At 44.7% G+C, this 12,220-nt stretch overlaps 2 protein-coding genes across 3 annotated transcripts in view; one reads left to right on the top strand and one right to left on the bottom strand.

The window, feature by feature from the left end:
- Nucleotides 1–2,705, bottom strand: part of LOC119971502 (L-fucose kinase) — a 393,737-nt gene extending 391,032 nt beyond the window's left edge. The window contains exon 1 of one of the 2 annotated variants that reach the window (XM_038807112.1): nucleotides 2,644–2,705. The gene's annotated coding sequence lies outside the window, so the exon portion shown is untranslated. Of the gene's footprint in view, nucleotides 1–2,570 lie in introns of both variants that reach the window. The other variant, XM_038807111.1, reaches the window with a different exon arrangement.
- A 773-nt stretch (nucleotides 2,706–3,478) lies between these two features.
- Nucleotides 3,479–12,220, top strand: part of st3gal2 (ST3 beta-galactoside alpha-2,3-sialyltransferase 2) — a 510,319-nt gene continuing 501,577 nt past the window's right edge. Inside the window, exon 1 of the mRNA XM_038807114.1 lies at nucleotides 3,479–3,839. The gene's annotated coding sequence lies outside the window, so the exon portion shown is untranslated. The remainder of the gene's footprint in view (nucleotides 3,840–12,220) is intronic.

Below are 12,220 nucleotides of genomic sequence, written 5' to 3' on the forward strand. Positions count from 1 at the left end.
CACCAGGAGAAACAAAGTGCAAAATCTCCATGCCAGAATCTTCAAGCGACTGAGAAAGTTGTATGTGCACATTATGAGCGGGATTCTCTGAAATGGAGGCAGAGTGTTCGCGCTGTCGTGAACGCCGTTGCGTTTCACGACAGCGCAAATAGACGTGGGCACTACCAATTCTGGCCCCCACAGAGGGCTGGCACGGCGCAGGAGCAGTTCACGCCACTCCAGCCTCCCTTCCCGGCACCAATTGGGTGCCGCGCCAAGCCGCGCATGCGCAGTTGGGCCGCGCCACGCCGCATGCGCGGGGGACTTCCTCAATGCGTCGGTTCCGGCGCAACATGGCCCTGGGGTTCAAGGGCCGGCCGTGTAATAAAATAGGGCTGGGGCTGGATAGACCGGCCCATCAATCAGTGGGCCCCGATCGTGGGCCAGACCCCATTGGAGCCCCACCAGTGAAGGAGCCGCTCACACCCCCCCTCACACAGGCCGCCCGCCGACCCTACGCGCAGAATTCTCGGCGACTGCGAGCATGTGTGAACGGCGCTGGCAGGACTCTGCCGTTTCCACGCGGCTGCTTGACCCATCAAGGCCAGAGATTCGGCGGCCCGGCCGTGGACAGCGGCAAATGATTGCGCCGATTCTCTACTCCTCGGAGAATCGCGTGCCGGCGTCGGACCAGCACCGTGGGAAAAATTGGCGCGAACCGTAATTCTCCCATAGGGCGCAGCATGGGAGAATCCCGCCCTATGTTTCTGATTGCCTCGGTGCAAGTCAATCATGGGACTTGGGAGTCCTAGTCCAGGATTCTCTAAAGGTAAACTTGCAGGTTGAGTCCGTAATTAAGAAAGCAAATGTAATGTTGTCATTTATCTCAAGAGGCTTGGAATATAAAAGCAGGGATGTACTTCTGAGGCTTTATAAAGCACTAGTTAGGCCCCATTTAGAATACTGTGAGCAATTTTGGGCCCCACACCTCAGGAAGGACATACTGGCACTGGAGCGGGTCCAGCGGAGATTCACACGGATGATCCCAGGAATGGTAGGACTAACATACGATGAACGTCTGAGGATCGTGGGATTATATTCATTGGAGTTTAGGAGGTTGAGGGGAGATCTAATAGAAACTTACAAGATAATGAATGGCTTGGATAGGATGGACGTAGGGAAGTTGTTTCCATTAGCAGGGGAGACTAGGACGCGGGGGAACAGCCTTAGAATAAAAGGGAGTCACTTTAGAACAGAGATGAGGAGAAATTTCTTCAGCCAGAGAGTGGTAGGTCTGTGGAATTCATTGCCACAGAGGGCGGTGGAGGCCGGGACGTTGAGTGTCTTTAAGATAGAAATTGATAAATTCTTGATTTCTCGAGGAATTAAGGGCTATGGGGAGAGAGCGGGTAAATGGAGTTGAAATCAACCATGATTGAATGGTGGAGTGGACTCGATGGGCCGAATGGCCTTACTTCCGCTCCTATGTCTTATGGTCCTTATGGTTGCTGATAAAGAGGTTGAAACATTAAACAATCTTTTCTCTTGTATGTAAACAGGTCAGTTAAATATTTCTGACTGTTTGATTTCACATACCCAATATTTATGTTTCTTTCACCTCTGTTAACAAGCTACCAGCTAGAGTGTGGGGAAATACAACTGAAAAATGCTGAATTATCAGACATACCAGAAGATGCTATATTAAATGTCTTCTTACCTACAATAGCTAAACTGCTTTCAGCAAGGATATTCATTCAGGTGCAGACCTATATTCAGTAGGAGGGAATTATGGGCCAAGGTTCCTGCCCCCAACCACCATTGAGTGCCTTCTACCACAAGGCACAGATGTGTGTATCAAGGGAGGCCTAGATCAGGCTCAATTTTGAAGCCTCCACAACACCGTTCCCTCTACTCCCACATAAATAACAGCCACTCTGCGGAAAGCACACACAAAATTGAGATGGAGCTTAAGTCACTGACTTGTGCAAGAAACCAAACAGCCAATAAGGCAGCATATTCACGAGGACATTGTGCCTGTGTAATGGTGAAAAGAGATTTTGCCAAATTCAAAATAAAAATGAAAGTAGTGTTAAAATAAACCACTGGCACTCAAACAAACATTATTCGTCATTCTTCTAACTCTCCAAAGGCAAGGCTTGCCAGATATTGTATCACATGAAGACATTGACCCTTTGAAGGAACCAATTTAAGTTTCATTTGCAGGTCATATACACTTGCAAGCCTCCCACTTAACTAATACTCATCTTGAAGGTACTTGCATGATTAGATTTTTTGCTCCTGTTTTACAGACACATCAATCAATAAGGTGTCCACATTCTCTTAATTTGCTTCCTTGTCTGTTGGGAGGATGCGCATTTTTTATTGATCCCAAATGCTTAGTGCTTTACAGAGTCAGCTTTAACTGACGAGCAGACTTTCTGCCTCCAAGCTACACACAGCTGTTAAAAGACAATTTAGCTACATGTAGTCTATAATAAAGAGCTTTTAAGTCATTTCGTGGAAGGGCCTAATGCATCCTAAAGGTTTTTTTCCCCCCCTGTCACAGAAAATTACAATCGTTCTGACCTTACCTGTCTCTCACTCTAATGTAAATGCAAAGTCAACCAGACATACTTCAGTTTATCTCCCCAGCACAACACTGACCTTTCACCCTTCCCGGATAACACTGTCATCATCACGCTTGCGCTCTGGGCTGCACACACTGGTTAGGGTTGCCGGAGGGAGCAGACCGCGCATGTGCAAGATGCGTTCCAAAGGGCTCAGGCGCAAGCGGGAGGCGAGTACTGCGCAGGTGCAGTGCTCTCCAGTGATTTTTCTGGAGTCAGGCGCCCGTAACGGATTTCCACCGTTAAGCAGCTCGAGCCGCCCTGGGCTCCTGTCGAGGAACTGCAGCCGCCTCAATTGGCCATCCCGTCAAATGTCAAGACCTTAGACAGTCTCCTTTTAGTTCTAAAGGAATTTCCGTCCTCTTCCAAGCAATAAATTGAACTTACCCTTCTCTCCCCTCCCAGTTCTCTACATATAAAGGAGAATAGCTTTAGTGTGCCTTAAAACCACACCTGAGGAAGGAGCAGTGCTCCGAAAGCTAGTGTTTGAAACAAACATTTTGGACTTTAACCTGGTGTTGTAAGACTCCTTAAAACCAAAGCATTTATTTCCTAAGAGACAGCCTAGTGTCTTCCTTGCACGGTATCTGGAGTAAGGTGTTTATTATATGTCTGCTTCATAGTAAAGCTACAAAATAATGAGAGATTATTACATTTTCCTCCAAAAACAAGGGACTGTAAACCCACAAAACGATTCGTTAAAAGCTGCACGGGAGACAGGATAGTGGAAGGCGTCGCGGCCACTGCGCGCGCGCTGATCACGCTGGACCCGCCGGGGGTTGTAGTTCCTGAGAAGAGGAGAGTCCGCTGAGGAGGAATGGAAGGGCCGGCGGGTGGGAACTACAACCCCCAGGAGCCCCTGCGGCTCATTCAAACTGATGTGTGGATGTGTGTTGCTGTGAGCCCCCCTTTTTGCGCTGGTGATGATGACAGGGGTTGTGGTTCAGTGGGTAGTAGAGCCAAACCGTTACGAGAGACAGAGAGAGAATCAGCTTCATCAGACTGCCAGGGAACTAGCTGCAGGATAACCAGGGAGAGGAAGGAAGGCGTCAGTCTCCCCACCCCTCATCCCTCTCCATGGAGTCTTATCATCACCATCATCACCACTACTAACAGGCAGAAAGAGAGTCAGGCTGCAGAAATCGCCGAGACCAGCTGCAACAACACCACCACCATCCTCCAACTCAGTGACACATTGCACATTTGGCTTTGTTACTGAAGCACTCCAGAAGGGTAAGTGCTGATGTATGGGCTCAGTCATAAGAACTGTTGAGTTTCTCTTCAGTACTGGGCAAACCTTTTAGCATTTAGATGTTGCTACGTTCGTGGGTTGTAGTTTTTTCATTAAATAAGCATTTTTAAAAATAGTTTCTGCCTATGACATAAGGGATTGAGATTTACAAATGCAATCCGGATTCCATCATTTATTGTGTGTGTATAAATATATATATATATGGCCTGCTTATCAAACCGTAGATGTTCAACTTTAGCGCTTTACATCCTGCCGGATGTGATTTTCTCCGTACAGGTTTTTTGTAGACTACACATATAATAAATTGGCATTAACTAAAATAAACTCCGAGCAGCATCAACTTTCTTCCACTCCCCCATCATCTGCAAAATAAAGCAAGCCTAATCGGTTAATCTTTGACTACAGCTGCCTTCCGACACTAACGAGACGCTTACAAAGGAAAAGATGTATCATACTTTTTGCATACATGTGATCATTTTAACGTCTTCAGTAATATCCTGCTCGATAAAATTGCAACAAACTGGAGGTGCAGCATTTATAGCCTTCAGATAGAATCTCAAGTTTACCATTGCGACAGATCTTTATCGTAGGACTGTCGAGTTTTCCTTAAATCTTTTATATAATATTAAGTTTAGATATTGGAGTTTTTAATATAAAGAATTAATAAATTGAGCGAAATTAATTTGGGCGTTCATTTTATAATGATTTTGCACATTAAGAAAATTAACTAGTGCTTCCCAGTAAAAGGAACATTGATAACTACTTTTTGATATATGAAAGTACGTGCTAAACCAACAGCTATTATAGAATTACCGTATGGACCTCCTCGAACGTTTTTCTACTGAAAGTTTTTTTGTACATAATCTAAAATCTTATATTCGTGTTTAATTTCTCGTAACTTTTGAAATCCGCTTCATACAAGGTGGTGAACCAAACATCAGGAGTGCCTTTACAATTGCAGATGTGGATTCTGCAGTGTCTTAATGAACATTAGTGATTTGGGCTCTGCCAAACTGCTCAAATTCACAGATATCATATACTGAAGTGATACACTTAAGAACAATCAGCAAAGCATAAAAAATTTTGAACACTGGAGCACATGTCACAGAAGGTCATGTTGAAACTATGGAGCACTCGAGGGAGGAGGGGGGGGGGGGGTTGGGTTGCCCTGCCAAACCTCAGTAATTTTAACTGGGCGGCCAACATTGCTATGATAAGGAAGTGGGTGGTGGGGGCGGGGTCGGTTTGTGAACGGATGGAGGTAGCTTCATGTACGGGCGCCAGATTGGGAGCGTTGATAACGGCACCTCTGCCGTTCCCACCGGCGAGATATTTCACCAGCCTCGTGGTGGTGGCGGCCTTGAGGATCTGGGGTCAGTGGAGGAGGTACGTTGGAACAATGGGGGCACCTGTTTGGTCACCAATATCTGGCAACCACCGGTTTGCCCCAGGGAGCTTGGATGGGAGGTTTCGAGTATGGAGAAAGGCAGGAATTAAGAGGATAGTGGACCTGATCCTGGAAGGGAGCTTCCCTAGCTTGAGGGCGCTGGAGGAGCAGTTTGGGTTGGCAAGAGGGAACAACTTCAAATATTTACAGGCAGGTATCATCCTTCCCACTCCTGCCACTAAGGGGGATCCAGGATAGGGTAGTGTCTAAGGGATGGGTGGGAGAGGGGAGCGCATCGGGCATCTACAAAGAACTAATGGGGACGGAGGAGGCGCAGACCGAGGAGCTGAAACATAAGTGGGAGGAGGAGCTTGGGGGAGAGATGGAAGACGGCTTATGGGCGGACACGATGAGCAGAGTCAATGCGACCGCTACATGCGCAAGGCTCAGCTTGATCCAATTCAAGGTGGTACACCAGGCCCTCATGACAGTGGCCCGGATGAGTAAATTCTTTGGGTAGAGGACAGGTATGTAAAATTTTCAACTAACCCAGCCTCAACAGCTTTTGGGAGCAGAGAGTTTCAGATTTCTATCAGATTTAATTGTATGTTAAAAGTTAATCCCAGTTTAATAATAATGATATGGTAAAATTCAAACCACAGACACAAGACTCAATAAATACATAAAACCAAGAAGTCTTACATGGAATTGTAATCAAGGGCACCGATTATTCCATGCTCTGTACCCTATATCCTTGTCTAAGAAGCATATTGGAAAGTATTTACAATGCCTGAGAAATACAAGGTGACAGAATTCGGCTTTGTTGAACTGACTTGCATCAACTCGTTCAAATTGCTAACAATTACACTACCAACCTATGATTAATCCACATAAACTGGCCATTGGACCCAAACAGTCCATTTTGGTATTTATCCTCCGCAGGAACAGTTGTACTTGTCCTGTTGCCATATCCCTTCATTTCCTTTCCTTCAACCAGCTATCTTAACATATTCTTACACGTTGACAGGGTAACTCCACAGCCTAATAATTGTTTGTGTTAAGATAGCTTACTAGCCCTTGTATATAATTTTATATTGGTTTTCTTCCCCAAATCATCAAAGTGCAAGTCAAACTGTGAAGTCATGAAATAACATTTATTTTGTTAATACGCATCATAAGGTTGCAACGGCTGTTCAACTATTACACAGTAACATAAGTTCAAAATTGATACAATCAGCAAGATTGGTTTAGAATTAGATCATGGTATTTGTATACCTGACAAGGTACAGATTTGAATAGTCAGTCAACTGGACATATTAAAAGTTTGTAGTAGGGTCAGTGTTCTCAGTTCCCTTTTGAGCACGTCTCTGAGATATCACCCTGGTGAACCTTCATCTCTCATTATAATTTGGACTTCTGTTCTTGTTTGCATTAAATTTATTTCGGTTTTCAGGAGCTAAATTTTGAACATAAAGCAATAGTGCTGAATTAAATCTGAAATCTGTGGCTAATAAGAGTTCTCAACCTTCTCAGAACTTGTGTGAGCTATTTCTCACCCACTCAAAACCCTTCTGTGTTTTTGCAAGTTTAATGGTGTTTGATTCTTAAGCCACGAGCATACTCTTTTCCTTACATATTCATATCCTCACCAACTGAAGTGATCCTTCCGGAAAGATTTCCCTTAGCTGGTGTCTTTCATTTACTGTGCCTCCATTCTCAACCCTCTCTTTCACCTTAAAACCGGTTCCCTTTGTCGTTACCCTCTGCCTCACCAGCCTGCTCATTCACCAGATCAAGAATACCATTTCTGCCACTTAGAATATGATCCTGCCAGCGAATACACTTTGTTCTCCCCTCTCTGCTTCTGGATACACTTGCGTGAACTTAAAAATAAGAGCAGGAGTAGATCATTTTGTTTTTTCAAGTGCAATAAGATTGTAGCTGATCTAACTCAAAGCCACCTGCCAAACCTATCCCATATTGCTTGATATTCAAAATCCATCATTCTCTGCCTTGGATATACTCAATAACTGTACATCTGCAGCCCAGTAGGGTGTAGAATTTTAAACACAATACTTTGAATGAAGAAATTGCTCCTCATTTTAGTCCTGAATCTCTTGTTCAGAGATTATGACCCCGAGTTCTTGGTCCCCAGCTAGGACAAATGTGACATGTTTCAATAAGATCATCTCTCATTCTTCTAAATCCTTGGTAATATAGGCTTAATCCACTCAATCTCTCCCTTTAGGCCAATTCCCCTCTTAATCCCAGGAATCAGTCTAGTGAACATGCATTGCATTCCTCCAGGCTGGTATTTCCTTTCTGGAGCAAGGAAACCAAAACTGTGCATGGCACTTCAGATGTGGCCTCACCAATGCTCTATAGAATTGTGGATCGACTTCCTTCCTCTAGTTCTCTAATCCTTTTGTAACCATTTGCTTTCCTAATTGTTTGTTGTTCCTACATATTAACTTTCTGTGATGAACGTACAAGGTTACCTAGGCCTCTCTGAACAGCAACATAATCCAGTTACTTTTGTGCTCTGCATCCATCTAATAAATGTAGAGTCTGTAGTAAAAAGTGAGAGTGCCTGTCAATGTTTCTTATTGATTAAGTGTGTGTATTTTTCTCCTTTCTCATTACTCTGTATTTGCTACCTCACCAATTATATTACATAAAATATTTCCACATAAAAGATACTTCCTGTTACATTCCACCAAAAAAACTTCCCAATCGCTTTACAACATAAAAAGATTCTGAGATGCAACTAAATTTGAAAGGTCCTCGCTGATACTGTGACGATTGGAGGATTTCAGGAATATTTACTTCTAAATATTGGGACAAGTTAAGAGTTAAAAGCCTGGGGGTACAGTGTGTTGGCCACAATAGTCATGTTTTTAAAAAGGACTTTATTTTGCTTCTAGTGAAATAAAGGTGAAATTGATAAGGGATGTGTTTTTCAATCTGGACCAATGGACTGTGATTTGACTGGGGAGTTAATATGCTTTTGCAGCCTGCAGAGAAAATTTGTTTTCCAACTTGGGGAGATGAGGTAATTGCTGAGTGGAGCTCAGAGAAGCAAAGTTTGGGGAAGCTTTGAGAGAGACAGGAACTGAGTTCTGATCTGCCTGACCCTGACTCCACAGTTATTTGCAAATAGGATAGTTCAGGGAGAAAATACAACCAGATTTGAAAGCAGAGCAGTTTTGTCTGAAGACAAGAGGCTGAAAGAACCCAGTTGAAGCAGCTGTTTGAAGATATTCAGCCAGAGTCTGGGCAGGTTCTAACCAGAGCCAGAATCTGAACTGTACAAGTATGAACTATGCCCTACTGATTTTTAAGATGAATTAAGAGCTGTGTGTTTCTTTTCTTATTGTTTAATGGGAAATTGTATAGTTGTGTAAGGTGTTCTTTTTCTGGTGTGACATTTAAAAGTTTAATATTGTATTTATAATTTTATTTTAGAAATACTGAAGCCCTATATTTGTTCATGCAAACACTCCTGGAGAGAACTATTCTTTCCACATAGTCTTAAACTAAAATATTGGTGTTTCGGTCCAGTATCCGAGCCACTGTTGGGGTCTGGTCTGGGATTTTAATATACAAGTTGCATTTAAATAGAACCTTTAACATGATAAAATAATCCAAGGGACACTTTAAGTCAAAAATTGGCACTAGTGCCCCATAACGTGATGTTAGGGCAGACAGCCAAGGTTTGGTAAATTAGGTAAGATCTAACAGGCCTCTTAAAAGAGGAATGAGAGGTAGAGAGCATAATCTTAGATAAGTTAGCTGATAATTTAGCAAGAGTTGTGGAGTCTAGAAAATTGGTAGGGAAATCAATCTATGTGGTATCAGAATACATGTGAAAACTAACACTCCTTTTGGATGATATCACCAAGGGTCGGCATGTGGATGAGAAATAGGAGGGGCCAATAGATCCTTAGAGCTGGTGCACCAGTGATACTAGTGCAGGAGTGGGAAAACAAAAACATTGCAAGTGATACTTTGACTACTATTAGATAGATAAGAGTGGAAGCAGGTAAGAGCAGTCTCACTTAGCTGGACATTGGAGAGGGATAGTTTGGTCAAGTGGGTCAAAGGCTGCAGCCAAATTGAGAAGGACAAGGAGGGACCATTTAACTGTCAGCCAGACAGGATGTCATTATTGGCTTTGGTAAGAGCAGTTTCAATACTCTGGTGGGAGGAAAACTGATTGGAAGGATCCAAACATGGAGTTCCAGGAAAGATAGACATGGACTTGGGAGGTGACAACACATTCAAAGTATCTGGAGAAAAAAGGGAGATTGGAGATTCTGTGGCAGTTTTCAAGGACAATGAGAATGTTTTTTTTCAGGAGAGGGGTGATGTTGGAAGAGTTAAAGGAGCAAACAGTACCTGGAGAGAGAAATAACCATTAATATCAGCTATCGTGGTGACAGGAAGAGGAATTGGATGGTTATTAGTTTAGTAGAAATAAGGTCAAGTGAGCTTGATCTGGGTTTCAATGACTCATCAGCTCAGGGAGGTCATAAAGGGTGACTGGGTGACTAGAAAAATATGCAAATTCAAGACTAGGGTGGGGGAACTTTAGAGGAAGCTGGGCCAAGTGGAATAGTGGAAAGTAGCAGAGACAGCTGGTGGCATGGTCTCTGTCATATATGAACTCTTGGAGGGAGAGTAGAGGAGAGAGAGGTTGAAGAAGATGGTTTGCAGTGGAGAAAAGAAGCCAATGGTTATCTTTACATTCCAGGATATAGTCCAGCCATATCTGGCAATGAGAGGCTAAACCAGGAGTTTGCCTTTTCATTTCAAATCCCATTATATTCCATTTAAAAAAGTATTTCTAACCTAATAAATTGATTTAAAAATTAAATACTTCTGGAAATAAAATCACAAACTTATTCAGATCAGCAACCCAATTTTCTTATAGTTTCAACCATAATTCACCGATCAATCCTCATCGTTAATTAATTTGGGCGCAATTTCCTCCAATCATTTATAATGATCTTTTTATTATTGTCACAAGTAGGCTTACATTAACACTGCAATGAAGTTACTGTGAAAAGCCCCTAGTCGCCACACTCCGGCGCCTGTTCCGGTACACTGAAGGAGAATTCAGAATGGCCAATGCACCTAACAGCACATCTTTCGGGACTTGTGGGAGGAAATTGGAGCACCCGGATGTGTTGGGATCTATTCCCTTCACCTCGGAAACCTCAGACAAGCCCTGTTCAGTACTGTCTCCACAAACGGGGACCAGACGGAACAGCACTCCTGGGGGTCTTCCAGGGGGTTAGAGGGCCCAAGTGTTTTCCCTCTGGGCAGAATGGTAACCTGGCACTCCCAAGGTGCCCAGGCAGCACTGTCAGCTTGCAGGGGCACTGCCAGGGTACTAGGTTAGCACTGCCAAGGTGCCAAGTTGGCATTTTTGGTGCGGCGGCGATCATGTCGGTGGCACCGCTCAGGCATAAGATTGCCTAGTGCAGGACAGTAGGGTGGCATGTGCCTCATCACCCTGAACCAGGAGAAGGCGTTTGATAGAATATCACACACCTACATGATGGATGTGCTTGCCAAAATGGGGTTTGGGAGGGAATCTGCAATTGGATCCAACTGCTCTACACAAACATCAGTAGCGCATTTTCTATCAATGGGTGGGAATTAGAAAGCTTTCAGATCAAATTTGGAGTCAGGCAGGGATGCCCTCTCTCCTCTGTCCTGTTTGTGTGTTGCATGGAACCTTTTGCCGAGTCCATCAGGAAGGATCTGGGCATAAGAGAAGTAACAATCCCAGCATCGGTGGCATTCAGGTCAGAGCCTTCCTGTACATGGATGGCTTTGCCGTCTTCTGCTCAGGTCCCATAACGGTGCACACGCTCTTGAATGCCTGCGACCAGTTCAAACTGGCCTCGAGAGCCAAGGTGAACCGTGGCAAGAGCGAGGCCATGTTCTTTGGGAACTGGGCTGACTGGTCCTTTGTCAGATTACCTGAAGGTGCTGGGGATATGGTTTGGAGTGGCTGTGGCAAGCCCCCAAAACTGGGAGGAGCATTGCGCCAAGGTTAGACAGAAACTGGGCATGTGTGAGCGTTGGGCATGTGGGAGCAACCCTCCCTCTCCATCACAGGCACAAACCTGGTAATCAGGTGTGAGGCACTCTTGGTGTTGCTATACGTGGTGTACGTCTGGTCCATACCCTGGTCCAGTGCCTTGGCAATCACCCGAGCCATCTTCAAGTTCAGCTGGATCCAAAGATGGATTGTGTCTGAAGGGACACCATGCACAAATCTCTGGATGGGGGTGGGGGGAGAAACGTACCCAATGCCACCTTCATCCTGTTGGCCACCTTTGTGTGCGGCTGCATCAAGGTGTGCTTTCACTGCTGGTACGCAAACACAAGTGTCACTATGTGCTGAGGTTCTACCTGTCCCCGGTGTTGTGAAGGATGAGTCTTCTTTGTTGCCACGCAATGCTCCAAGTAGTTGGACCGTGCGGTATCACATGTCCCTCATGGAACAATTTGTTAAGAAAAACAACTTTGACCACAAGGCGATCAAGCAGTGGTCTGCACGTCATGTCCTTGAGGCCCTTGGGGAAAAGGAGACAGTGGATCACGTCAGATGGTTCCCTGTGCAGACTGTCAGAGACATCTAGCAGACACCTCATCACCAGAGCTTTCAAAAAAGCGCCAAGGCCTAGCTTGGCTGATGGTCAGAAGGGCTCCCCCCATCAGATCCTCCAGACACACCCGAAGCCTCAGTGCTGCCCTCAAAGCGCAGGGGGGGGGGGGGGGGGGGGGATGATATGGCCACATACCTCCTTGTGAAATGACCTTTGCAAATAAGGCCTGGAGAGAGATGGAGTGGTATTTGTCAAGGTTCATCCCGAGCAGCTCTGTGCTCCACAGGCTTTTCCCAGTATACCGTAACAAGCATCAACTTTTGCTGGAGAATCATCAACTTGGTGAAAGACA

This window comes from Scyliorhinus canicula, chromosome 9 (assembly GCF_902713615.1).
Source record: "Scyliorhinus canicula chromosome 9, sScyCan1.1, whole genome shotgun sequence".
Classification (NCBI taxonomy): Eukaryota; Metazoa; Chordata; class Chondrichthyes; order Carcharhiniformes; family Scyliorhinidae; genus Scyliorhinus; species Scyliorhinus canicula.